We start from the raw sequence: 25,940 nt of genomic DNA, 5'->3' as shown, positions 1-25,940 counted from the left end.
AAGAAACAGGAAATTTCTCACTTACTCATTTCAGTAAGCACATATTTAGCATCCATTCAGAGCCCAGGATTAGTGTGTCCACTCCTGGGGAGTGAGAGAGACACACACAGAAAGAGAAAAAGACAGAGAGAAACAGAAACAGAGACAGAGAGAGACAAAGACAACAATAGAGAGACAGAAAGAAAGAGACAAAGACAGACAGGGAGAGATACACACAGGGAGAGAAAAAAAACAGAGAGAAACAGAAACACAGAGAGAAGCAAAGACAACAATAGAGAGACAGAAAGACAGAGACAGAGACAGACAGGGAGAGACACACACAGGGAGAGAAAAAAAAAACAGAGAGAAACAGAAACACAGACAGAGAGAGGCAAAGACAACAATAGAGAGACAGAAAGAAAGAGACAGAGACAGACAGGGAGAGACACACACAAGGAGAGAAAAAAACAGAGAGAAACAGAAACAGAGACACAGAGAGACAAAGACAACAATAGAGAGACAGACAAGGAGAGACACACACAGGGAGAGAAAAAAAACAGAGAGAAACAGAAACACAGACAGAGAGAGGCAAAGACAACAATAGAGAGACAGAAAGACAGAGACAGAGACAGACAGGGAGAGATACACACAGGGAGAGAAAAAAAAACAGAGAGAAACAGAAACACAGACAGAGAGAGGCAAAGACAACAAGAGAGAGACAGAAAGACAGAGACAGAGACAGACAGGGAGAGACACACACAGGGAGAGAAAAAAACAGAGAAAGAAACACAGACAGAGAGAAGCAAAGACAACAATAGAGAGACAGAAAGAAAAAGACAGAGACAAAAAGAGAGAGACACACACAGGGAGAGAAAAAAAACAGAGAGAAAGAAATACAGAGAGAAGCAAAGACAACAATAGAGAGACAGACAGGGAGAGACACACACAGGGAGAGAAAAAAAACAGAGAGAAACAGAAACACAGACAGAGAGAGGCAAAGACAACAATAGAGAGACAGAAAGACAGAGACAGAGACAGACAGGGAGAGAAAAAAACAGAGAGAAACAGAAACACAGACAGAGAGAGGCAAAGACAACAATAGAGAGACAGAAAGACAGAGACAGAGACAGACAGGGAGAGACACACACAGGGAGAGAAAAAAACAGAGAGAAACAGAAATACAGACAGAGAGAGGCAAAGACAACAATAGAGAGACCGAAAGAAAGAGACAGACAGGGACAGACACATACAAGGAGAGAGATTTCCTACCTTTGAACAACTTATGATACAGTTAGAGAAACTAAATATTCAATTCATTTCAATTTAACATTTTTTTATTTTTTTATTTTGCTGAGGCAATTGGGGCTTGCCCAGGGTCACACAGCTAAGAAGTGTTGTGTCTTGAGGCAAATTTGAACCCAGGTCCTCCTGACTTCAGGGCTGGTGCTCTATCCATTGCACCACTTAGCTGACCCCTTCAATTTATCATTTTTTTTCATTTGGCAAGCATTATACCAGGTGTTGGGAATACACAGACAAAACAGCAGCATTCTATGCACAGAAACTTTAGTGAAAAGTAAGAAAAGGGTGATCCATTTGGAGTCAGAGGATAGCAAAACCAGGAGGGGAAAAAAAAACAGAAGAAAGAATAAAAGATAAAAATAGTATGCAGTGATCCACAATAAGTCTCTATAGTTCTCTCTGGATACAGATGGCATGTTCCATCCAAAGTTTATTGGGATTGCCTTGGATCCCTGAATTATTAAGAAGAACAAAGTCTATCATAGCGCATCATCACATAATCTTGTTGTTTACATAGTAACTTTATTAAATCATTAGTACAAATATTACTGTTTCATTTTACAGGTGAATATTCCCCACTGAGATTCCCTACCCAAAAAAGGTTAAAAATGGATACATATCTAAGGTCACACAACTAATAAATGTAGCAACCAAATGCTGGACCCAGACATAATGCAAAGTTAAGGGCTCTTGATAACAATCCACAACTCAAATAAATTTAGCATGTTTAGAACTGGAATCAGTCAATCAATAAACATTTATTAAGTGCCTACCATATGCAGGGCACTGTGATAGTACAAGAATAAGAAGACAAGACACAAGACAATTCCTGACTTCAAGGAGTTTACATTATATTGGAAGATACTTTAATAATTATCTAGTTTAATGTCTTCATTTTACAATTAAATACATTAAGATGCAGTGAGAAGAGGTCTTGGGATCATACAATAAGAGGTAGAAGGACAGAAGATAGAAGACAGAGAGACAGAGACAGAGAGATAGACAGAAACAAAGACAGAGAGAAAGAAAAAGAGACACAGAGAAAAAAGAGAGAAACAGAAAGAGACAGAGGGATAGAGAGATAGACAGAGGAGAGAGAAAGAAAGAAGTATAAAGAGATACAGAGAGACAAAAAGAGACAGAGACAAAAAGAGAGACAGAGACAGAGAAACAAAGAGAGAGAGAGAGAGAGAGAGAGAGAGAGAGAGAGAGAGAGAGAAGAGAGAGAGAGAGAGAGAGAGAGAGAGAGAGACAGGCAGACAGACAGAGAGACACAGAGAGGGAGGGAGGGAGGGAGGAAAGGGAGAGAGAGAGAGAGAGAAAGAGATAAAGAGAGAGAGAGAGAGAGAGAGAGAGAGAGAGAGAGAGAGAGATTAAATGACTTTTCCAAGATCACACAGATAATAAATCTTGGGAATAGGATTTCAACCCATATCTTCCAACTTCAGAGCCAGTGATTTTCCTCACCAAATCAAGCTGCTTTTGCAATAATAAAATTTCATGTTTATGTAATGGGGTTTGGTGCTTGCCCAGACCACCTAAAATGGTATCACTCATAGGGGAGATACTTGGTACCTTCTCCTGGAAAAAAAGAGAAATGTCTGGTATGTGTGTGGACATTTTTCCTTGGCCATCTTTACTCTTAGACACGCATACTGAAAAAGAGGAATTGTGCTCAGTAGGTCATTTTAAAGATGCAGACAGTTCATACTTTGCAGTCATTGGCAAAACCAAAAAACCTATCTGGTAGGTCAAAGCAGAATGTCGGCACGTTCTCCCAGAAGCAGGTCCCAATCACCTGCCAGAGTGGGGGACACCGTGTTAGGTGGTCTGGACAGAAGCCGAATCCCATTGTATTTATTACTTTAAGGTCACTATGCTGCGTAAGCAGGGGAAGATTTGGAAATCTGTCTGCCATAAGGATTCTGAAAGTAGTGACTCTGGTCTCCTTAACAGGCCAAAGTGCTCCTGGCTCTGACCATGGGAGCCCAGAGAACATTCACGTGTCTCCAACACTGCTCAGCTGGGAGTCCATCTACATTAAGGCCAAAAAGATTTAGACATTCTGCCTTTGGGAACAAGAGAGACTCAAAGCACAACTCTTTCAAAGAAAATTTGACCTAGAACACTGTGTGACAAATAATAAAGATGACCTTTAAAAAGTTTCCAAGTAAATGATGAAATTGGAAATCCTGCCATCCTGGGAACTGAAAGACCCTAACTCTCATAAGACAAGAAGAGCACTAGAAAAATGTCAGGAGACCTGGATTCAAGTGTCAGCTGGGGCAGTTAATTGTATGACTACAAACAAGCGGCTAGTTGGTCCAGTACTTAGTATGTGGAACCTGAAATGAGGAAGATTTCAATTCGAATCCAATCTCAGAAACTTTCCAGCTGTGTGACTTCTGTTATTCACAAAACTGGGAGAAAATAGCACCTATTTCTCAAGATCGTTATAAACATCAAATGAGAAAATATTTAAAAGTGCTTTGCAAATCTCAAAGTGATATATATGTGTACATATACATACATATATACACACATATACATATTTTAGCTATTATTGTATAAATATCAGACATTATTATTAGCAAATCAAAAAAGCCTGCCTGTCTTGGAATCCCAGCTTTACTGGGATTCACAACCTGTGAACCTAAGTCATTTAACCTTTCACTTTGTTTCCTTACCTTTAAATCATGTTACCTTGCTTTTAAATATTTCCTTACCTCTAAATGATGGACTAAATAAACTCTAAGATCTCTTTTAACATAAATACTCATGGTAAAGGCACTGGAGTGGTTAGCCATTTTCCTCCCCGGTGGATTAAGACAAAAAGAGTGACTTCCCAGTTAATGCCTGAGGCTGGATTTGAACTCAGGTCCAAAGTCTACTTTGTTTCCTGAGCTGTCTAACTGTCCCTTTAAGACTACAAGTTACTGGCCTTAATTTAGAAAGGCCAAGGTCACCACTGCATTCTGGGCAACTGTCTTGGCTTTTATCTCGCCTTTGGACTCTGATGACCCCAGAGGAGAGAGTGGGATTGATGGCTTTGCAAAGATCTGACTCATTTAAACCCAGTTCATTCCAAGTCAAAACATCATCCTCATTACTATCATTGGCTGTCTTCAGGAAGGATAAACAATAACAACAAATAAGGTGCTCAACTGAATTGGCAAAGGAAATTCCTTTTAATAATGAAATTACAGATTTAGTTCTTTTCTCTAACCCTAAAGTTGAAATGGACCTTAAAGGAGTGTGCTGATAAATGTTTAACAACCAGATCTCTGAGGAAGAAGTGGTAGTGGAATGTGTACATATTACACTTTTTAAAAAATCTACCTTATTAATATTTTCTCCATCACTTTCTTAGATCCAAACAACCAACAAAACAATGAACCAATTCTTCATTTGTAGTATTTGTCAATTTCTAAATGCTCATACTGAAAATTTAGTCACTGACTCTCAAAAGCCAGGACTCATTCCAGCCCACCCTTGATTAGAGATCATATAATTTCACCCCTTCAATTTTCAAATGAGGAACCTGAGACCAGAGATGTTATATGATTGGCCAAGGTGGGTTGATTTTAAAGGTTCATCCCATCTTTAATGTTCTGTGATTAATTAACTTTGACTTTCCCAGAAGCTCAAAGTTAGGGAATTGCTTTAAGTTTACAGTGTCATTCATTCCCTAAAAGAACTCAACCCACTTTACAAACATTGGTACATTTGTCCTTCTTTAATCCCCTGCTCCTCCAGAGAGAAAATGGGAGGGGAGTATTTGCCAGCAGATAGAGCACTTCAAGATTTTAAGATCAAAGGACCCACATCAATGACAAGGGGATCATTCCTGCCGCTGCTTTAGTCCCCTCTATTGGACAGACTTTGAGCAGATGATCTCCATTATCCCTTTGAATCCCATCTGGAGTCTAAGGCGCCAAGACACCGAGTGACCTCTCCCAACTCTCAATTCACCTCTTTACAGTCTGTTCTGTTGCTCTAGTTAAATCCATCGGCTTGTGGATTTGCTTCTGAGCTGATCTATACACCCCACCCCTGGCCAGTCAGTCTGTTTTCTCCCCCCTAGGGTTCCAGGCTTTTCAAAGGGAGACCTTGCCTGAGTCACCTCACTGTAATGCAGGCTCTGAAAGAGTGGGATAGAAACTCCAGCCAGTCTGTGAGTAAACCTGTCTGTCTCCTTAATGCATGTGAATTTGAGTTTTCTCACTGTTCATCATGGGTGAGCTGTTATTTCATCTGGTATCTGGCTGGCGCTCAGAAAAGTCCTTCTCATCTGGTGATAAGTAATTCCCTCATCCATTTGGTCTCCAGCATCATCACTGCTGCTTTCCCACAGAGCTCACCAGCTTCAGATGTGCCGTTCTACGTCCCCAAGGCTCTGGTTCCAAACTGAATCATCTGGCCAGTTGTACTGTGAGGCAATTGGACTGAGGTTCAATCCCACAATCTTCAAGGGGGCTTTTCCAGGTTTCCCTGCCACTGCTAGTGCCTTTCCTCCAAGATTCCTTCTGATATACACATTTTAATGTAATATATATAGTTGTTCACTTAGAATTTTTCCCATTAGAAAATGAGCTCTTTGAGCTCAGGGATAGTGTTTTTGTATTTCTTTGTATCAGAAGTGCTTAACACAGTGCCTGACATTTAGTATGTGTTTAATAAATATTTGCTGACTGGCTAGCATTTATCCTGTGCAACTATCAGTTTCTCTGGTAGAAACCATATTGATCACTGCTGGTGTCTGACACAGAGTTGCTTCTCCTACTCAGTCAGAAATTAATTTCCACAGGAGCCAAGATGGTGGAGTAAACAGTCAAGTTTTGTAACTCTCCTATGTTCACCACCAAACAACAATAAAATAGCACCCCAAATAAATCCTGAAATAGAACCAGCAAAAAGACAGGGTGAAATAATGGCTTAGTCCAAGACCCATGGAAGATTGATAAGAAAGGTCTGTCTCACTTGGGTAAAAGGGGAACACAATCCAAACAAGAAGCATTCCCAGCAAGCCAGCAGTAGGAGTAAACCAGAAGAAGAGCCTTCAGGGGCTTCTTAAAAGATGATGCTTTTAATTATAGTTTTCAGGTGATTCAATGATTCTGACATTGTTTCTTCTGGATCTATTTTCCAACTTTTTCCAATGCAATATTTCACATCTATTTTTTTCTCTTTTGAAATTTATTTGATTGATTTTTGATGTCTTATAAAGTCATTAACTTTCACTTGCCTAATTCTCATGTCTAAGGAGTGGTTTCCTCAGCTTTTGTACTTCCCTTTCCCTTGGGCCAACTGTATTTTTTCAAAGATTTTGTTTTCTTCACTGATTTTTGTGGGGGGCTAGGCAAATACCAACACTGGACCTCCTTCACACCTCACCTGAGACAGGGTAATGGGTTCCAGCTCCAAGAACTGCCTCATGCATAGCCCTGGGCAAACAGACAGTCCTAATAACCAGAATTCCATGTGCTTTAGCATAGTTGGAGCAAATAGATAGATGTCAACCCTACAGGTGTCTGAGAAAACAGGCCTAATCACACCATGCCCCCTCCAAATGCTTCTACGTACCCCTGGGCAAACAGCCAGCCAGTGATTAGACTACTACTTGCTTCAGTGTAGCTCTTGGAAATGCAAAAACACCCTACTGACTCCACACACTAGACAGCTCTAGAACCCCGGGTCAGCATCTGGTAAGCTTCTAGATCTTCACAGCCTCCACAGCACTGGTCACCTTCTGAGGGGCCCCCACGGCCCAGGTAAACAGGCAAGGCTTGCAGCCTCTGACACACGAAGCCTGAGATGGTGTCCTTTCTACCCTTGGATCACAGTTCAAATTTTTAAAGAAGAAAAAAGAACAAAAAAAGGGAATCTTATCATAGAAGATTATTATGGTGACAAGGAAGATCAAGCACAAACTCAGAAGGGGACAGAATATCAAAACACCTTATGGGCAAAACCCCAAAGAAAAATGGAAAGTGCTCTCAGGTCTAAAAAGAACTCATGGAAGAGATCAAAAAGGAGTTTAAAAATCATGTGAGAGAAGAAGAAAGAAATGAGAATGATATAAGAAAATTATGAAAAAAGAAGTAAAAAACTTGGAAAAAGAAAACAACAGCTTGAAATGAAGAATTGGCCAAATAGAAAAGAAGTTGCCAAAAAAAAAAATCAATGAAGAAAACAAAATCTTTAAAAAATACAATTGGCCAAATGGAAAGGGAAGTACAAAAGCTGAGGAAACAACTCCTTAGACATGAGAATTAGGCAAGTGAAAGTTAATGATTCTATAAGACATCAAGAATCAATCAAAAAAATCCAAAAGAGAAAAAAAAAAAGATATGAAATATTGCATTGGAAAAAGTTGGAAAATAGATCCAGAAGAGACAATATCAGAATCATTGAATCACCTGAAAACTATAATTAAAAGCAACATCTTTTAAGAAATTATCAAGGAAAACTGCCCTGATATCTTGGAACCAGAGGCAAAATAGGCATTGAAAAAATCCACCAATCACCTCAGAAAAGAGATACCAAAATAAAAACTTTAAGGATCATTATGACCAAATTACAGAATTATCAAGTCAAAAAACTACTGCAAATGACCAGAAAGAAACAATTCAAATATCAAAATGCCACAATCAGGATTACACAGGATTTAGCAGCTGCAATATCAAAGGACTGGAAGTCATGGAACATGATATTCCAGAAGGCAAAGAGCTAAGATTACAATCTTCAATAAAATAGAAGAATTTCAAGTTTTCATAAGACCAAAATTGAACAACATAATTGATTTCCAATATCAAGACACAATCAGTTGAATATAGAAATCTAACTTACCCAACTGGAAAGTAAGAAAGGAGGAAATTAAATAGGTGAAGGGGGGGACTGACATAAGAGAGAGCAGACTAGGGCAGACAGAAGACAGAAACAAAACACTGTTGAGGAGGGAAAGGGTGAAAGAAGAGAGAAAATAAATAGGAGGGAAAATATGATGAAGGGAAATGCACAATTAATAATCATAACTGTGAATTTGATTGGGATGACTCTCTTATAAAATTAAGATGGATAGCAGAGTGAATCAGAACACAAAATCCTACAATATGTTTGTTTACAAGAAGCACAGTTGAAGAAACACATATAGAGAAAAGGTAAAGGACTGAAGTTCAATCTTTTATGCTTCAGCTGAAGTAAAAAAAGAAAGCAGGGATAGCAATTCTGATTTTAAAAGCAAAAGCAAAACTAGATCTAATTTTAAAATATAAAGAAGGAAACTACATTTTGCTAAAAGATACCATAGACACTGTACAAAGCATATATGCACTAAGGGCAATAGCAAGCAAATTTTTAAAGGAAAAGCTGAGTTACAGGTTCATGACCAAGCAAGAGATAGAGAGCATTATAAAATGTAAAAGAGATAATTTTTATTATATTAAATTTAAAACTTAAAAAAGGAAACAATCAATGCAACCAAAATTAGATAAAAAACATAAATAAGGGAAACAATCTTTATAGAAAGTGTCTCTGATAAAGGTCTCATTTCTTAAATATATGGAGTCCTATTTATGAAAAAACAAGCCATTCCCTAATTGATAAGCAAAGGATATGAAAGGCAGTTTTCAGATTAAGAAATCACAATTATCTATAGTCATATGAAGAAGTGTTCTAAATAACTTGTGATTAGAGAAGTGCAAATTAAAACAACTCTGAAATACCTCTTCACACCTATCAGATGAGCCAATATGACTAAAATAAAAAGGAAAGTAATAAATGTTTGAGATGATGTGCAAAAATGTAGACAATAGTACATTGTTGGTGGAACTGCCTTAACCAACCATTCTCAAGAGTAATTTAAAATTATGCCCAAATGGTTATGAAATTGTGTTCATTCTTTGATCCAAAAATACCACTACTAGGTCTATATCCCAAAAGATTATTAAAAGAGGGAAAAGAACCTATCTGTGCAAAAATATTAATAGTATCCCTTTTTTGTGGTGTCAAAATATAAGAAATTGAGGAGATGCCCATCAATTGTGGAATGGTTGAACAAGCAGTGATATATGAATATAATGGAATACATTAAAATAAAAAAAATGATGAATAGGCAGATTTCAGAAAAACCTGGAAAGACTTGTACAAACGGATGAAAGTGAAATGAGCAGAACCAGGAAAGCATCATACAGGGTGTCAGCAACACTGTGTGATGATCAATTATGTTTGACTCAGTTCTTCTCAGCAATACAATGTTCTAAGATAAAAACAAAGGACTCATAAAGAAAAATATTATCCACATCCAGATATAGAACTGATGGACTCTGAATGCAGATCAAAGCATACTTTTTTTTACTTACTTTATTCTTTTTAATGGTTTTTTTTTTCCTTTTAGGTCTTTTCTTCTTTCACAACCGTGACTAATATAGAAATTAGCACATGTATAACGTATATCAAATGTCTATCATTTTCAGAAGGAAAAGGGGAGGCAAGGAGGGAGAAAAATTAAAATTCAAAATCTTATAAAAATAAATGCTAAAAGTTGTTTTGGCATGTAATTGGGAGAAATACTATTTTTTTTTTTAAAAATTACTTTCCTTAGCTTTTGGTGGGGTGTGGCTTTCTCTTTTTTTAGATGGATGCATTTACAATAAGGAGAAGAGCTGAATAATAGAAAAGGGAAAGCTGGGGACTTCTTTGATTTGATCTTACTAGGGTAGACAGTAATAAAATTCACCAAATTACCTTTCCCAACAGTCTATCAGATATTTAGCTCAAATGGTGGTGAGAATACAGGATGTTCCTAGCCAGAATAACAAACTATACAAATATGGCCAAAACCTGTGATACCCACTCATCTACCCACAAGTTTTGAAAGACCTCAAAAATGTAGACTGAAGTCTAGCATCTGATCAATGTGAGATATGTCTGAAATAATAATTCCAGAGATGATCTCAGGATCTAAAAAGTATTAAGCTCCATATTCAAGATTGGCAAGGAGGCAGATTTCTAACAGAATTCAGCTATGTTATCATCCATCTGTTGTGAGGATTCAATGAAATAACTTTTATAAAGCACCTTGTACACCTTAAAGTGGTATATTAGTGTCAGCTACTTTATTATCTTTGTTTGTTTTAGGAGTTTCAATGACCAATGAGTCTATCACTGCCTGGAGAGGATAAAGCTTCTCTATAGTTAGATAGGCTGAGACCCAGAAAACAGACTCAGATCTATTTGTGGGGTGATACCCAATGCTTTTCCACCATGGTGGGATCCAAAAGAGCTTATGATGTCCTTGGAGAATGCAGGGTCCTTCATGTATACTTACTTTGTATTTAATTTATACTCTCATATATCTAACATGTATTGGTCATCCTGCCATCTAGGGGAGAGGGTGGGGGGCAGGAGGGGAAAAATTGGAACAAAAGGTTTGGCAATTGTCAATTCTGTAAAGTTACCCCATGCATATAACCTGTAAATAAAGGACTATTAAAATTTTTAAAAAAAGAAAAAATAAAGAATGCAGGGTCCTTTACATGGGGCACAGGAGGAAGACTATAATGAGCAATATCATCAGGGAAATGTATGTTTAAAAAAAAAGATGGATGGGTCAGAGGGAGATTGAGGGATAAAAGACAGTAGGTGAACTTCATTAGGATCTTCCTGTTGCTGAAAGAAACAATAAAGACCTCAGCACATTGAAGGGGTTCCCACTAGTGACATTATGGGAGGACATAGACAAAAGTTAGCAGAATAGGCAATTGTACTCTGTACTACTGGATCAAGTATTTCTTATCTGTGTGTCTCCAATCTCAGTTTCCTCATCTATAAAATGGGGATAAAATATTTGCCCTGATGTGACCACATGTACCCACTATTCAAAAAATTCTAAAGACTCAATATTACTCAAATACAAATACAAATTCCTCTGTTAATAATCAATCAGCGTGCATTTATTAATTGCTTTCTATTAAGTGCCAGCCTCTGCTCTAGGTTAAAGGGATGCAAAAGCAAAAATTAAACAGTCCTTGCCCTCAGAAAGCTTAAACCCTATCAGAAAAGATAATATGCATATGCAGAATGTATGCAATTAAAACAGAAGGGAAGCATGGGCACTAGCAGTTGGGGAGTCATCTTCAATCAGTGGGGCTCTCCGATAAAGCGCTTCTAGTTTCTCTCCTCCTGTTCCACAGAGTGGTACTTGAATTGGGTCCTAAAACAATTCTCTGAAATGAAGATAAGGAAGGGGTTCATTCTAGATACAAGGGACAGCCAGAACAAAGGCAGGAAGAAGGGAGATGACAAGTCAGGTGTGAAGAAGAGTAAGAAAGAGATCTTTCTTGGAGAGATCATAGTGTTTTAGAAAGAGAGGTGTTCACAATACCTGGAAAGGTAGGATGGAACTGAGTTATAAAGAGTCTTCAAGCCCAAATAGAGTTTCTCTTTTATCCTAGAGGCAATAGGAAGTCACTAGAATTTTCGTCTGGGAGGGATATAGTCAATTCTGCAATTAAGGATAATTGCTTTGGCAGCTGGGTAGAAAATGGGTTGGAATGTGGAGAGACTTGAGGCAAGGAAAACAATTAGGAGGCCATTGCAATAATCCAGGAGAAAGGTGATGAAGGCCTGCATGAAGGTGATGGCTGTGTGAGTAATAGGAAGGGGATGAAGATGAGAGAGGTAGAGATAGAACAAGTTTTAACAACTAATTGAATGTGTGGTGTGAGGGAAAATAAGCATAATAGCTTGTGAAAGTGGGAGACCAATCAATCACCAACCTATCTTCTCACCCTCATTGCACGTTAGTCTGCTTCATTATACTTTACAATCCAGACCAACTGGCCTTCTTATCGTTCCTCCCACAGGACATTCTATTTCCCATCTTCTCACCTTTACAGATGCTGAAATGCTGTCATCATCATCTCTATCTCTTAGAATCAATCAGTAAGCATTTATTAAGCACCTATTTGTGCCAGATATGACTCTAGAGGCTGAGGGATATAAATAGAAAGAACAAAACCTCCTATTTACAATCTGGAAGAACTTGGAATTTCTTGTTTCTTTCATAATTATCATAGCTCTTTCATAGTTTCCTAGTTACTATTTCCTCCCCTTACTTTGAATCTTTTCTATAAATTACATATATATGTTAAATATACTATAATAAATATATTTATTTATATAATTACATTATTATTTAGTATATATTATTTATAATATATCTATAATAGCATATTACAAATATTCTACAACAAATAATGAATATACGGTTAAAATATAAACTCTGAGAATAAAGCCTGTTCCACTTTTTCCCCCTTTGTATCTCCAGCATCCAGAGCTCAACACATAGTAAGTGCTTAATAAATGCTTACCAGCTGATTATACCCTCTACTTCACAAGGTAATCATGATGGAGACATTTGGTAAACCCTAAAGTACTACAGAAATGTGAGAAGTTTTTAAAAAATTAATTGGCTATTTATTAACATTTATTATAGTTACCTCCCATTGCCACCTAACCAATTGAACAATATAAAAGAGAAAAAGAAATCTCCATAACAAATATTTATGGTGTAATAAAAAAAATTGTTCAAAAATATATGTATTGAAATGTGAATTTTTTTCAAGTCAGGTTTCAGAGAATACTGCTTATTTATTCTTAAATATGCCTTAAATATACTATTTCCTAAATAGAAACCAAAATAGAATATTTTAATAAAAGCAAAGGCACAACCTCTTGCTCTCCCACCCTGATGAAAACTTTCCCAGTGCCTTCAGGTGAGGGTGCCTCACAGTGTTGTATCTCTAGTCTTTCTCCTCCCCTTCCTGGTTTCACCCTGTGTGAAACCCCTGTCCCTGTGAAACCTGCCTTTTGCTAATACCTATGTTCTCCCATCAAGAGTTTTTCAAGGCAGAGAGCCAAGAGAAAGACAATCAAAGAGGAGTGAGGTGAAAAAAGAATTGGAAGCATGTGAACCAATCAATACTCTGCGTCTAAGAATAGACAGAAAGATGGATGTGAGTCAAGAGTGACTCAATAATAATTTTTTTTTATTTGTTGAAGGCTTTGTACTCGTCAAGGCATTTTCATGCATTATGTATGCTATTTGAGGTAATAAGATGTGGCTGTGGAATCAAAGGTCCTGGATTTGAATCTTGGATTGGCCACTTCCTATCTATTTGTATGGCATTGGGCACCTCACTGAATCTGAGTTTGCTCATCTGTAAAATGGAGTGATTTGGACTCAATATCCTTTGAGGTCCCTTCCTACTCTAATCAATAATCTTCACAACATCCTTAAGAGATAGGCATTCTTATCCCATCTTACAAATGAAAAATTTGCAGCATAGAACAGTAAAGTAACTTAATGAACACAGAATTTTACATTTGAAAGAGACTTTGAAAGAGATCATTTGGCCTTTTTTTTATTATTATTATGTGGGCCATAGAAAGGTTAATATGTGACTTTTTAAGTCATCCACAAATATCTAGAGCATGTATGGATTTGCAAAGTATTCAGTGCTCTTCCCACAGCAATCCTGGGGAGAAGTACAATTACTATTATACCCATTTTACAGATGTAGAATTTGATACTCTTAGTAATCAACTAATTTGCCCAAAGTTTCACAGCTATTTATTAGCAAACACAAGACTAGAATCCACGTGCCTTAATTACCTTCTGCCTTGGATCATGTTACCTCTTCAGTGGGCAATTTAATGGCATAAATAACAGAACACTGAAAAGTCAAGTACAATGGTACAATCTTCATAGGCCATGGCAACCAGACCAACAGACGAATTTCATTTGCACTGATTGAAGGAAAAAATATCCAGCTCACCTTTCAAACAATTATATTAGTGACCAGAACATGCAAATTTCAATAAGCTAATACCCAAAGGTCTATGAACATCTATGTTTTAAACATTTTCACAAATATATTTCAATATAATGAATTTCCTTTGTAATCTTTTGTATTTAAAAACACTATTGAGAGGAGAATTGAGAATCTATAGAATTCACATTACCCAAAAGTGTGTAATAAAAAAAATTAGTTAAGAACCCCTGATCTAGAACAAAAATGCCCTAAGAGAGTAGAAACATATATTTAGAGCTGAAAGGAATCTTAGAAGCTATCTGGCCCAATCCCTTAATTTCAAGAAAAATGACTTGCAGAGAAACAACTTACTCAATGCCATATTTTGTATCTCCACTCTTTGGGTTCTTTCTACTTTTTTTCATAACTTTGATCTCTCTGAGCCCTTAATCATTACTCAGTCTCAAGTTCTTCCCAGCCCTAGATTAGCCGAGTGCAATGATCAAACAGGTAGAAAATGGGTTAAGAACCACTGGACTAGATGCTATGATTCCTTCCCTCTCTATAGGCTATACTTTACAATATTTTCAAGATCTGAACAAAGAAGTTGATCCATGATTGTCATTCTTCTTCTCACACACATTTGATATACTACAATATGCTATAATAATTTAATACTAAAATGCCAACAAATCAATGAAAAATAATAGCACTGATAAATACAAACTGTAATTCAGTGAGCTCTTTCAACAAAAAAATCACTCAGAAAATATTTAGTAAGCACCTTTGGCATACAAAAAACTAAAGGAAATGCTGGAGGGGAAAATGAAAAATTTGATAAGGCCTCCTCCTCCTCTTGGAATTTGTAGTCTATTAAAAGTGATACCCTTGATTTCTATTTATTACAAAATGCCCCACTGAGCCCAAGGGAATGCCCCCTGTAATCCTTATCCTCCTCACCACCAGGTGGCAATGTGGGGCCTCACAGAATGAGGGTTTTAAGAGGATCTTTATTAAAATTTTCATAATTTGGAGAAAGGACCTATTCGGCTGCCTCTCTAGGACTGCTTTATAGACAGTGGTATAAACCCCAAATTCAAGTGAAGATCATCATTTTATTATCATGCATTAATTTCATTTGGTGTGGGCCATTTTTCAATGACATTAGCAGTCTTGCCTTACTAACTTGACTCTGAATAAATGCTGACCATTCACCAACATTTAATTCATACTCCAAACATAAAGTGTGTTTTCCCTACTGAGAGAATTCTGAAGTATGTGCCATCAGCACTTAATGAATTACCAAAAAAGCAGTTTCAACAAGTCCTGACCAATGGCATTTGAACAAGTATGTGACCTTCAAAGGGGACTATTGTGAAAGAGGGGAACCTTAATTGGATGTATCTTTTTGAAATTTCTCGTCCTTTGACTTTTAAGAAACCACATTCTCCTGAGTCTCCTTTTACGTCATTCCTTCTCTCTCTCTCCCCTTCACTATTCTATTATCCTCATCCTCATTACTGAAGGTCTTTATCACCTCTGCTTGGACTATTATAGATAGCCTGCTGATACATCTAACTCACCTCTCCCCACCCCAATCACCCATTCAGTCAACAATGTCCTTTTCCTAAAGTGCAAATCTGACCGTGTCACACCTCCCCATTGTAGTCAATAAATCCCAGTGGTTCTCTATTGTCTCTTGGATCAAAACCAAAAATACTCTGGTACTCAAAGCCCTTCCAACATTTTCCACCTTTCTCCTGGACATGTACTCTTTGATCTAGTGGCACTAGCTTCCTGGCTATTCCATGAGCCAAAAACTCCATCTCTCAGCTCTAGGTATTTTCCCCCACTGTTCCCATGCCTTCCTTATCGCCACCTACTTTCTTGACTTTCTATTAGGTCAATTAAAATCCTACCTTCTACAAAAAATTTTCCCCAACACCTCTTAATTCTAGTGCCTTCCTTTTCATATTTCCTATTTATCCTGCATATAGCTCTCTTGAGTTATATTTGCTTGCATGTTATCTCACCTATTGGATTATAAGCTCCTTAAGGGGAGGAACTGTCTTTTTCCTCTTTCTGCACCTCCAGCATTTAACATAATGCCTGGTATACAGTAGGTGCTTAAAAATGCTTGCTTTGTTATCATCCAGATCACACAGCTAATGAGAGTTAAGATTAGTTCTAATATCAGTCCGATATCTATCGTACCAGTCTACTTCTATTATGATTCCCCAAATTCTAGCTCATTTTATCACCTTTCTTTTGGATTGTAGACCTCAATGTTTACTTCCCAACAGAAGGGCAAGGATGGTGCAGAAGACAGAATGTTAGACTTCAATGTCTAAGTATTTAAAACCCAGTTCTTCCACTTAATACCTGAAGGACTGGACAAATTTCTTAAATTTTCTGAATTTGAATTCCTCATTAGTCAAATGAGAGATGATGGAGTACATGGTCCCTTTTAGTTCTACAGTGTTGACAATATGATGTCTGTCAGGGATCCCATTAGGCAGTTAGCTGATACAGTGGATAGGATAGACCTGACTTCAAATTTGACCAAGACTTACTAGCTATATAACTCTAAGGGCAAGTCACTTAATCCCCAATTGCCTCACACACACACACACACACACATCAAAAAAACAAAACTTATTGGTTCTATAAACCTGAGCTTGTCACTTAGTCTCTTGTTCCTCTCAGGTTCCTCAACTGTAAAATGGGGATAAAAACAGCATCTCCATCATATATTCTTTCAGAGAGTGTAATTATCAGCCCTCTGAATTATTGCAAGAGCTCCCTATGGCCACTCTTCTTTCCCTCCAATCCAATCTTCTCCAGGAATATTTCTGACTATATCACTCCTTCATCATAAATCTTTTAATGGCTCCCCATTTCCTACAAAGGAAAGTATAAACCTATTATTTTCCTTCTTCCATTGGCAGGTCACTCCTCTCCTGAAAAACTTTCATTGGCTCCCCATGCTTACAGGATCAAATATAAACTTCGTGCCTATCATTTAAGGCCTTAGTCTCCCATAGTCTGACTCTCATCTAGCCTTCTAGTTTCATTTCATATTTATTAATAATAATAATATTAATAACAGCTGTTCCCTCAATTCATTCTGAATGCTCCTGTCTTCTCTACATTTGTACAGGCTGAACCTATGTGTAGAATATATTTCTTCTTAAGCACAGTAATTTTCCTTGAGCTCCCCCTCCTGCAGATGCTGAATTGAATCAAAGCTCTTCTTCTTCATACTTTCCTAGAGCCCCTTGTCCTCTCTTTTCCATCTTTCATTTCCCTATTATTCTTTACCTTATATTTGTATGCATGTTGTTTCCATACATTAAACTATAAGCTCTTTGTAGGCAGAGAGTAGGTCTTTTTTTTTTCATTTCACACTATTTACTTTTTTTTCAAAATCTATATAATAAATACAATACATCATTTTCAAAGCAACCCTGCTTTTCTGTGCTTCCTTTTAAGTTTTCTTTTGTTCTCTGCTGTGCACTTTTTTCCTCCCTCTCTCTCCATCCCATCCTAGAGAAGGCTACAATTAGACATAAATGTGTGTGTGTGTGTGTGTGTGTGTGTGTGTGTGTGTGTGTGTAAAAGAATGTCTTTTTTCATCTTTGTATTCCTGGTCCCTAGCACAGTGCCTGGTATATAGAACATATTTGTTGAATTGAACTGAATCATATAAATAATTCCAGGAAAGTCCACATTAACCTCTGCCTTGCACCTTCCCATAGGCCTGTGGTTGTCTAAAATTTCCACCATTACTCATTCCTATGAGTTAAGGAATAAAAGGCCCCTGCTAAAATTTGAATGTGTTTGTTCCCTGGGAGGGGTAACTCTAAGCCATTTGCTCTCTGAGGGAATAGGAAAGATCTATAACCTGGAACACCAGGGAGGATCAGATGAGAATTAAAGGGAAAGAAAGATATTATAACTGGACACAACTATTCTGAGTCTTGGTCTATTATCATTGTTGTTGTTGATGATGTTATTATTAACAAAAACAACAATAACAACTAGCATTTATACATTGCTTTTTTTAATTAAAACTTTTTATTTTCAAAACATATGCATGGATAATTCTTCAATATTAACTCTTGCAAAATCTTGTGTTCCAATTTCTCCCCTTCCCTAACCCCTCCCCTGGTGGCAAGTAGTCCAATATATGTTAAACATGGTAGAAATATATATACATAGCTTTAAGGTTTAAAAAACTGTGTGAATATGTATATGTGGATAATCAGATTTAATCCTCACAACAAATATAGGAGGTAGGTGCTATTATTATCCCTATTTTACTGACGAGGAAACTGAGGCATTCATCCAAGATCACACAGCTAGTGTCTGGGACAGGATTCAAACATACATCCAACTAGGGGGCAGCTTGGGCAGCTAAGAGCCTTGGCAGCTGGGGAAGTAAGCATGTACTAAAAGGTAGATGAGGAAGGATAATTTTTACCCCAATCACAATTCTTCATATGGCTAATCCTAATTCTTAATCACAATGCTCTAAGTAGCTTTCAGAGATTTAGAGCTAAAGGGATCTTTAGGGGTCAATTAAACCACTGGTATCAAGTTCAAACAGAAACAGAGTATGGGATTGGGCATTAACAAATTCCTGCAGACCATATATTGACTGAGATTTATTATTATACGTATTACTATTATTTATGTTTTATTGTATTTTTATTTTTACTTATATTATTAAATATTTCCCAATTACATTTTAATCTGGTTCAGGCTGCACTCGGAGTGTTGGGGACTAGGGATCTGACACTTAACTAAGCCATCCCTTTATATAACTTATGGAGAGAAGGAGGCTTAGGGAGGAGATAAGATTTAGGATTCTTGTAAGATTGTAGATTTTTCAGAACCTGGGATTCCCTAGTCCAGCTTCTCATTTTTCCGATGAAGAAAGGCCAGCTCTGAGAAGTTGTGCCCCATCCAAGGTCGCACAATCAGTGAGGAGACAAGATTTTTGACTCTAAAAGCAGGATTCTTGCTGCTGGACCGTGACATTTCTCTGGGTAATCTTCAGGAGGGCAAGCCCTACCCATGCACACTGCCTGGGAGCGATGATCTGCCTCACGCAGGAGATGAGAGATGAACTTTCCCTTTCATCCTCTCCCCTGCTCACTCCGGGAAAGTCTCGGTCTCATAGGAGCCAAATCAGAAAGGGAAAAAGAGGGGCGGGGGGCTGGGGAGGTGAGGGAACCGGAGAGCAGCAGCAGACGCTGGGGGCGGGGTGGGGGTGAGAGCGGCACATTGCTCTGGCCTTCACCTTTAACTTGACTGCGGGGGCTGGGTTTGTTTTCAGCCGGCTCCCTTTAGAACTCCCAGCAGACAAAAGGCAGGGCCCAGCCGTTTGATGAACTCAACCCAATAATATTCACTTCTTTTATTTTCCGGGAAAGTCATGAGACCCACAGGGCAATCTTCTGGTTTTAAGACCTGGTGAGTCAAGTCTGCAAATACCTATGACTCAATCAGATTCCAAGGGCTCCGGGAGCATCAGCAGAGGAACAGAGCACAGCTCTGCAGGAGGGCCAGCTCCGTCTGCCCCTGGTCCTGGCCACGGAAAGAGCCTCCCAGACACAATTCGGTCCTGGCCCTGCCAGGAATCAGCCGTGTGGCCTTAAGCGAGTCACTGCATCTGGCTAGACCTCGGGAGACTTTGCATTTTCCTTTAATCTGTCAATTGAGGCACATAGAAGTCTCCTGGAGCCTTCCTATCACTTAGGACCTGAACGTCCAGAGCACAGCCCAGAATAGTTCAGTCATTTTCAGTCCTGTCCGATTCTTTGTGACCCCCTTTTTTTGGGGGGGGGTGTTTCTTGGCAGAGATTTTTAAATTTTTTATTTAAATGTAATTTTATTTAAATTTAAATTTTAAAATCCTTTTAGGGTTCATTTTACCGATGAGAAAACTGAGGTAAACAAGATTAAGTCCACAGCTATTAAGTATCTGAGACCAATCTGAACTCAGAAAAGATGAATCTTTCTGCTTCCAAGCCACTGTGTCTGCCAGCTCTTCTTGGCACTTAGTAGGTACTTAATAAATGTTTGTTAATTTAGTGATTATTGTCCTGCTCTAGGTGAGGTTCATACTCTGAGATTTTGGGGTTTTGTTTCCCCAGGGGTAGAGAGAGCTGTTTGTGTTGTATACATCCCAGCAGCTAATGGCATTATGCCTTTAGGAAGTAGAAAGAATTGTGTCTGGCACATCCTGTCTTTCCATCAAAGACCATTCTGTCAAAATACAGTTCCAGTCAGTTGTCTGAATGATCAGAGTTCCTGCTTTCTCTATGACTTCATTAGCACTGGGTTCTGTCCACCTACTGTTTCTTTGGAAGAGGAAGCCTTGGAGGTTTCTGTCTGGAATTTGATGGATGGGTGGATGTGCAACATGACCAGGAGAATAATAAATCTGGAAATGCGAGGGATCATGGAAATTACCTAAAGCCTTATTTTACAAATGAGATATTGGGGTAACAGAGGGTGAATTAGCTAAAGGCCCCCAGGTAGTAAATGGCAGATCTAAAATTCAAATTCAGATTCTCCGACTTTACAGGTTCTCTTTCCTGTTCTAACCATACCTTTCTGAAACAGAAATTTTACAGTGGTCATTTACCTACTCATCAACTCCCTAATTCTGATTTTGATTTCCAATTGATAATCAACAAACTTATTAAGTGTCTACTAAGTGCCAGGCATTGTGCTAGTATTAGAGGCAGTGGACAGAGTACTGGCTTTGGAGCCAGGAAATCTCCTCTTGCTGAGTTCAAATCTAGTCTCAGACACTTACTATCTGTGTGACCCTAAGCAAGTCACTTAATCCTGTTTGCCTCAGTTTCCTCAGCTGTAAAATGAACTAGAGAAGGAAATGGCGAATCATTCCAATATCTCTGCCAAGAATGAAAAAAATTTTACTCTCAAGGAGTTTGCATTCTATTAGGGAAAAAAATAATAAAGTGAACCAATACAACTATATACAAAAAAGTTATGAGTAAAACTTACGAGAGTATTTATAGAGAAAGACCTTTGGGACAGGAGAAGAAACAATTCACTTTGAGACAGAAGCAGTAGAAAGTGAGTAGCAGAGTTTTTAATTTCAGGCACTCAAGAATATACCCCTACCCTCCCCAAAAATATTTTCCTAATTTGTTTTCTGATTCCTGAAATTCCTTTGACCCAAGATAGAACCTTTTATTCTATGATAAAAGATCAGGTTTAAAAGAAAAATACTTTTGGAGGAGGGGTTGGTAGCACCAGGATAAAAATTCCTATTAAGATGCGAATGACTAATATTAGATCCTTTCCTGAGAACAGCTTAAAAGGGGAGAGTATCACACAAGTGGGAGAACAGAGAAACAGACATTGTTGTTCATTTTTTTAGTTGTATACAACTCTTCAGGACCCTATTTGGGATTTTCTTGGCAAAGATACTAGAGTGGTTCGCCACTTCCTTCTCCACCTCATTGTATAGATGAGGAAACTGAGGCACATTTGCCCAGCTTATAAATGTATGATCTGAAATGGAACTCTATACCCTGCACCATCTAGCTGTTTGTAGGAGACAAAATAGTAAAAAGGGCATCTGTGGATCCTGAAGACAAGTTTTGCCTCCATATCAATGAGCTAGAAGCGTTATCTATATAAAAACCACAATGAGACACCAAATTAGAAGGAAGCATATGACAGATCACTACCTCTGAATAGACCACAGATTATGTGGATGTCCAAAGAGAGGATCTGAATGAAGAATAACCATTTCTACTTGAGACCTTTAGCACAACAGAATCTCCCTCCAGAAATGACCTTTTAACTTGGGAAAGCATCAGATTTATGGGCAGAAGCAGAGGTGTATTACAGCCAACTTAAACTAGTTCCTAAGAATATGTTAAATTTTCAGTGTGAGCATTCATACTTTTTGGAAGCCAGAAAATGCTACAAATCAGGGCTTTATTATTTCATTGGTTGTTTGGACTTAAAGTGATAGGGACATGTTAGTAATGCAGATTAAATTTTAAAATGAGTTATGTTACTTTTTATAGAGCTGGTTGTTAAATATTTTACCAGCACACCTCTAACTGGAAGCAGTTTTTAAAAAAAAAAATCATCAAATGGAGGGGGAGGGGCGTTTGTTGAGCTTTTGTGTGTATCATAGGCCTCTTTGTCAGCCAGTAAAATCTAATGGGAACCCTTCTTAGAATAATGCTTTAAAAAAAAATCATTATTGAGGGAAATGCAAATTTCAATAAAAAGTTTGTGCAAACAAAGGTATGAACTACCCAAAATCTACTATGGACCTTTTGGGAGTTTGTGAATACCAGATTAAGAATCCCTACTCTACCATCCCCCAACTAATAAATGGTCAAAGGATATGAACATGTAGTTTTCAGATGAAGAAATCAAAACTATCCATAGTCCCATAAAAATGTTTTAAATCACTATTGATTGAAGAAATGCAAATTAAAATAACTGTAAGACACAATCCACAGCTATTAGAATGATTAATATGACAGAAAAGAAAAATGACAAATATTGGAAGAGATATAGAAAGATTGAGATACTAGTGTTTTGTCAATGGAGTTGTGAATTAATTCAATGTGCTGAAGTGCAGTTTAGAACTATATAAATAAAGGAGCTATAAAATCTTGCAGACCCTTTGACCCAGAAATACATCACTAGTCTGTATCCCAAACCAATTAAAAACAAAAAGAAAAAACACTTTTTTTAAACAAGTATTTATAGCAGCCCTTTTAGTGGTGGTAAAAATTAGAAAGTGGGGGGATGTCTGTCAATTAAGGAATGGATGAACAACTTATGATATATGATTGTGATGGAATTTATTATATATATAAGAAACAAAGCTTAGAATGATCTCAGAAAAACTGGAAAGATTTAACATGAATTGATACAAAGTGAAGTAAGCAGAACCAAGACTATTATACATAGTAATAGTAATATTGTACAACGATCAATTGTGAATGATAGCTGTTTTCAGCAATACAATGATCCAAGACAATTCCAAAGTACTAGAGATGAAAAATGCTCTCTAGAGAAGGAATTGATGGAGTTTGAATAAAGATCGAATCATACTATTTTTCACTTTATTTTTTGTGTGTTTTTGTGTTGGTCTGTGTTTTTTTCTTTAATATAGAAATATGAACCTGCAGACCATACTGTCCACAGGGTTTTCTTGGCAGAGATATTGGAGCAGCTTGCCATTTCCTTCTCCAGATTGTTTTATAAATGAGAAGACTGAGGCAAATAGGGTTAAACGTTTTGCCTACGGTTAAACGTTTTGCCTACGGTCACACAGCTAGTAGATGCCTGAGGCCAGATTTGAATTTAGGAAGATATCTTTCTGACTCCAAGCTCAGTATGGCATAAATGCACACGTCTAATCTATATCAAATTGCTTGCCTTCTCAATGAGAGAGGAGGAAATGGAGAAAGGGAAAAAATTTAGAAGTCAAAAATTTTAAAAATTAATGTTAAAATTGTTTTACATATATTTGGGAGAAAATAAACTACTAAATAAATATATGTTTAAAAAAAGAATGCTTGCTATAATCCAACCTCCATTTTTCAGATGACCCAGAAAAGGAAAAATGACTTATCTAAGGTCATATAGAAAGTAAATGATGGATTCTGAATTTGAACCCAGGTCCTTTAACTCACTATACCATAATAGCATATCACTGTACCAGAATGTTGAGGGGTTTGTTGTTTTGTTTTGTTTTTTTAATATAAAGTATTAATTAACCACCTCCTATGTGCCAAACACTATGTCCTACAAACACTATCTCATTTGATCTTGACAACAACCCTGGGAAAAATGCTACATTTATCCCCAATTTTCAGTTGAAGAAACTAAGGCAGGTGAAGATGACTACCCAAAGTCACATAGTCAGTATCTAAGGCAGGATTTGAATTCAAGACTTCCTGACTAGACCTAACACCCTATCCATTCTGCCACCTAATTTCTATCATCATCATCATCATCATCATCATCATCATCATCATCATCATCATCATCTCTTCTCTGATAAGGAGTGTGATCCTTCTATGCCTACAGAGATATTTTTTGGTAAACTGATGTATCCAAAAAAACAGGTAAAATGTCATGGGCCTATAATCAATTAGGTGATGATCTTTAAACTTAACTAACTTGATGTCAGTCAAGTGACCCAAAAACTTTTCAATTTAGTAGGACTTTCTAGAACTTCTTTTCTCTTAGTGTAATTTGGGAGAAGCTATAGTTTCCACTATACAACAACGGAAAGCAGCATGAAGGCTATGTGAGTGTGTGTGTGTGTGTGTGTGTGTGTGTGTGTGTGTAGATACACAATCATATACATGTTCGTATGTGTATATGTGGTTTGTGTGTTTTATGTATGTACTTTCCTATTGTGGGGTCCACAAGAAAGCTAGGTGGATAAAACACTGGATTCAGAATCAAGAAAATCTGAAATCAAATCCGATCAAGGATACATCCTCATTATGTGAGCCTGGCCAAGCCCTTTAACTTCTGTTTGCCTTAATCTACTGAAAAAAGAAATGGCAGACCAGTATCCTTACCAAGAAAACCCCCTGGACACTATGGTCTACAGCAGTGGGTCCTCCAAGTGCAATCCAAAGAATTGTTGGGGTCTCTGAAACCCTTTCAGAGAGTCTACAAATTCAAAATCTTTTTTTATTTCAAATATAGTAAAAAGCTATAAATATAACCCATGTGAACAAAAACTTTTTGAACAGATCCTCGATAGTTTTTTAACAACATGAAGATACTGAGAACAAAAGTTTGAGAACCACTGACTACAGGTATAAAGAGGTGGACGTGACTGAATGACTGAACAATAATAACAGTGGGATTATGCCTATGAACAGCAAGATAAACACACTTATTTACATTTACAGAGGAAGACAATAATTACCTAGTGGAAAAAGAGCTCTGGAGTTGGAGTCAGAAATTTGGGTCTGAACCTCAGTTTCCTGCATGTTGTCTGGCATATTGTGCCTCAGTTTCCTCATTTGTAAAATGGTTGGATTAGATTAGCTCGCTTCTGTGTATAGACTACACCTTTGTGGTCCCTTCTAGCTATAAATCTAAGAAACCATTAGGCATTATGGCAATATACCCATCCTTCAATATATAGATAAAAGTCCATTCTGAGAAAACTGACTACTTGGCAAAAATCTAGCTAATAATGAAGGCTTATTTCTAAAATGAATCTTTATGTGGAAATTGTGATGATAAATGTTAAGTTCATTGCAAGATATAAGGCAGTATTTGCTGCTGTTTGTCCATTTTCAAGGAGGACTCACAGGTGACATGTTAACTACAACATGAATTAGTTGTCTGTGAGACAGTGTCGCAAAAAAGCATCAGCTCACTCTCTCTTCCAGTGGCAAGGCAAAGTCAGGATGACTGGTGACGATCCAGGATGCAGTGGGCATCTTTGCTGTCTGACCAAGCTTCAAGCATTCCACATCTGGCTTTGTGGAACAAACTGTTCTCATCTGTCCATTCTACTGGGGGAAGCCTTCACATGCTGGGGGTAGCCACCCTCCAAACTCATTGATGGGTTCGAGACCTGTTGGTTACTATCACTAAATAAATGTTAGCTCTTATTTGTGCATGCATGTATATTTATTATATATGTAGTCTGTATATATTTATTTGCTTATTGTTTCCCCATTAAATTGTGAGCTCCTCAACAGCGGGGATTATCTCTTTGCATCTTTTTTATTCCCTGAACTTAGCAAGTGTCTGACACATAAAAGGCACTTACATGTTTATTTATGAGACAGA

At 37.5% G+C, this 25,940-nt stretch overlaps 1 protein-coding gene across 1 annotated transcript in view; it reads right to left on the bottom strand.

Annotated features, from left to right (window-relative positions):
• The window catches only part of RUNX2 (RUNX family transcription factor 2), a 456,664-nt gene that overhangs the window by 2,610 nt on the left and 428,114 nt on the right, over positions 1-25,940 (bottom strand). The window lies entirely within an intron of this gene.

This window comes from Antechinus flavipes, chromosome 4 (assembly GCF_016432865.1).
Source record: "Antechinus flavipes isolate AdamAnt ecotype Samford, QLD, Australia chromosome 4, AdamAnt_v2, whole genome shotgun sequence".
In the NCBI taxonomy this organism is placed as follows: domain Eukaryota; kingdom Metazoa; phylum Chordata; class Mammalia; order Dasyuromorphia; family Dasyuridae; genus Antechinus; species Antechinus flavipes.
The sequence above is the reverse complement of the archived record's forward strand: the minus strand, read 5'-3'. Positions and strand labels throughout refer to the sequence as shown.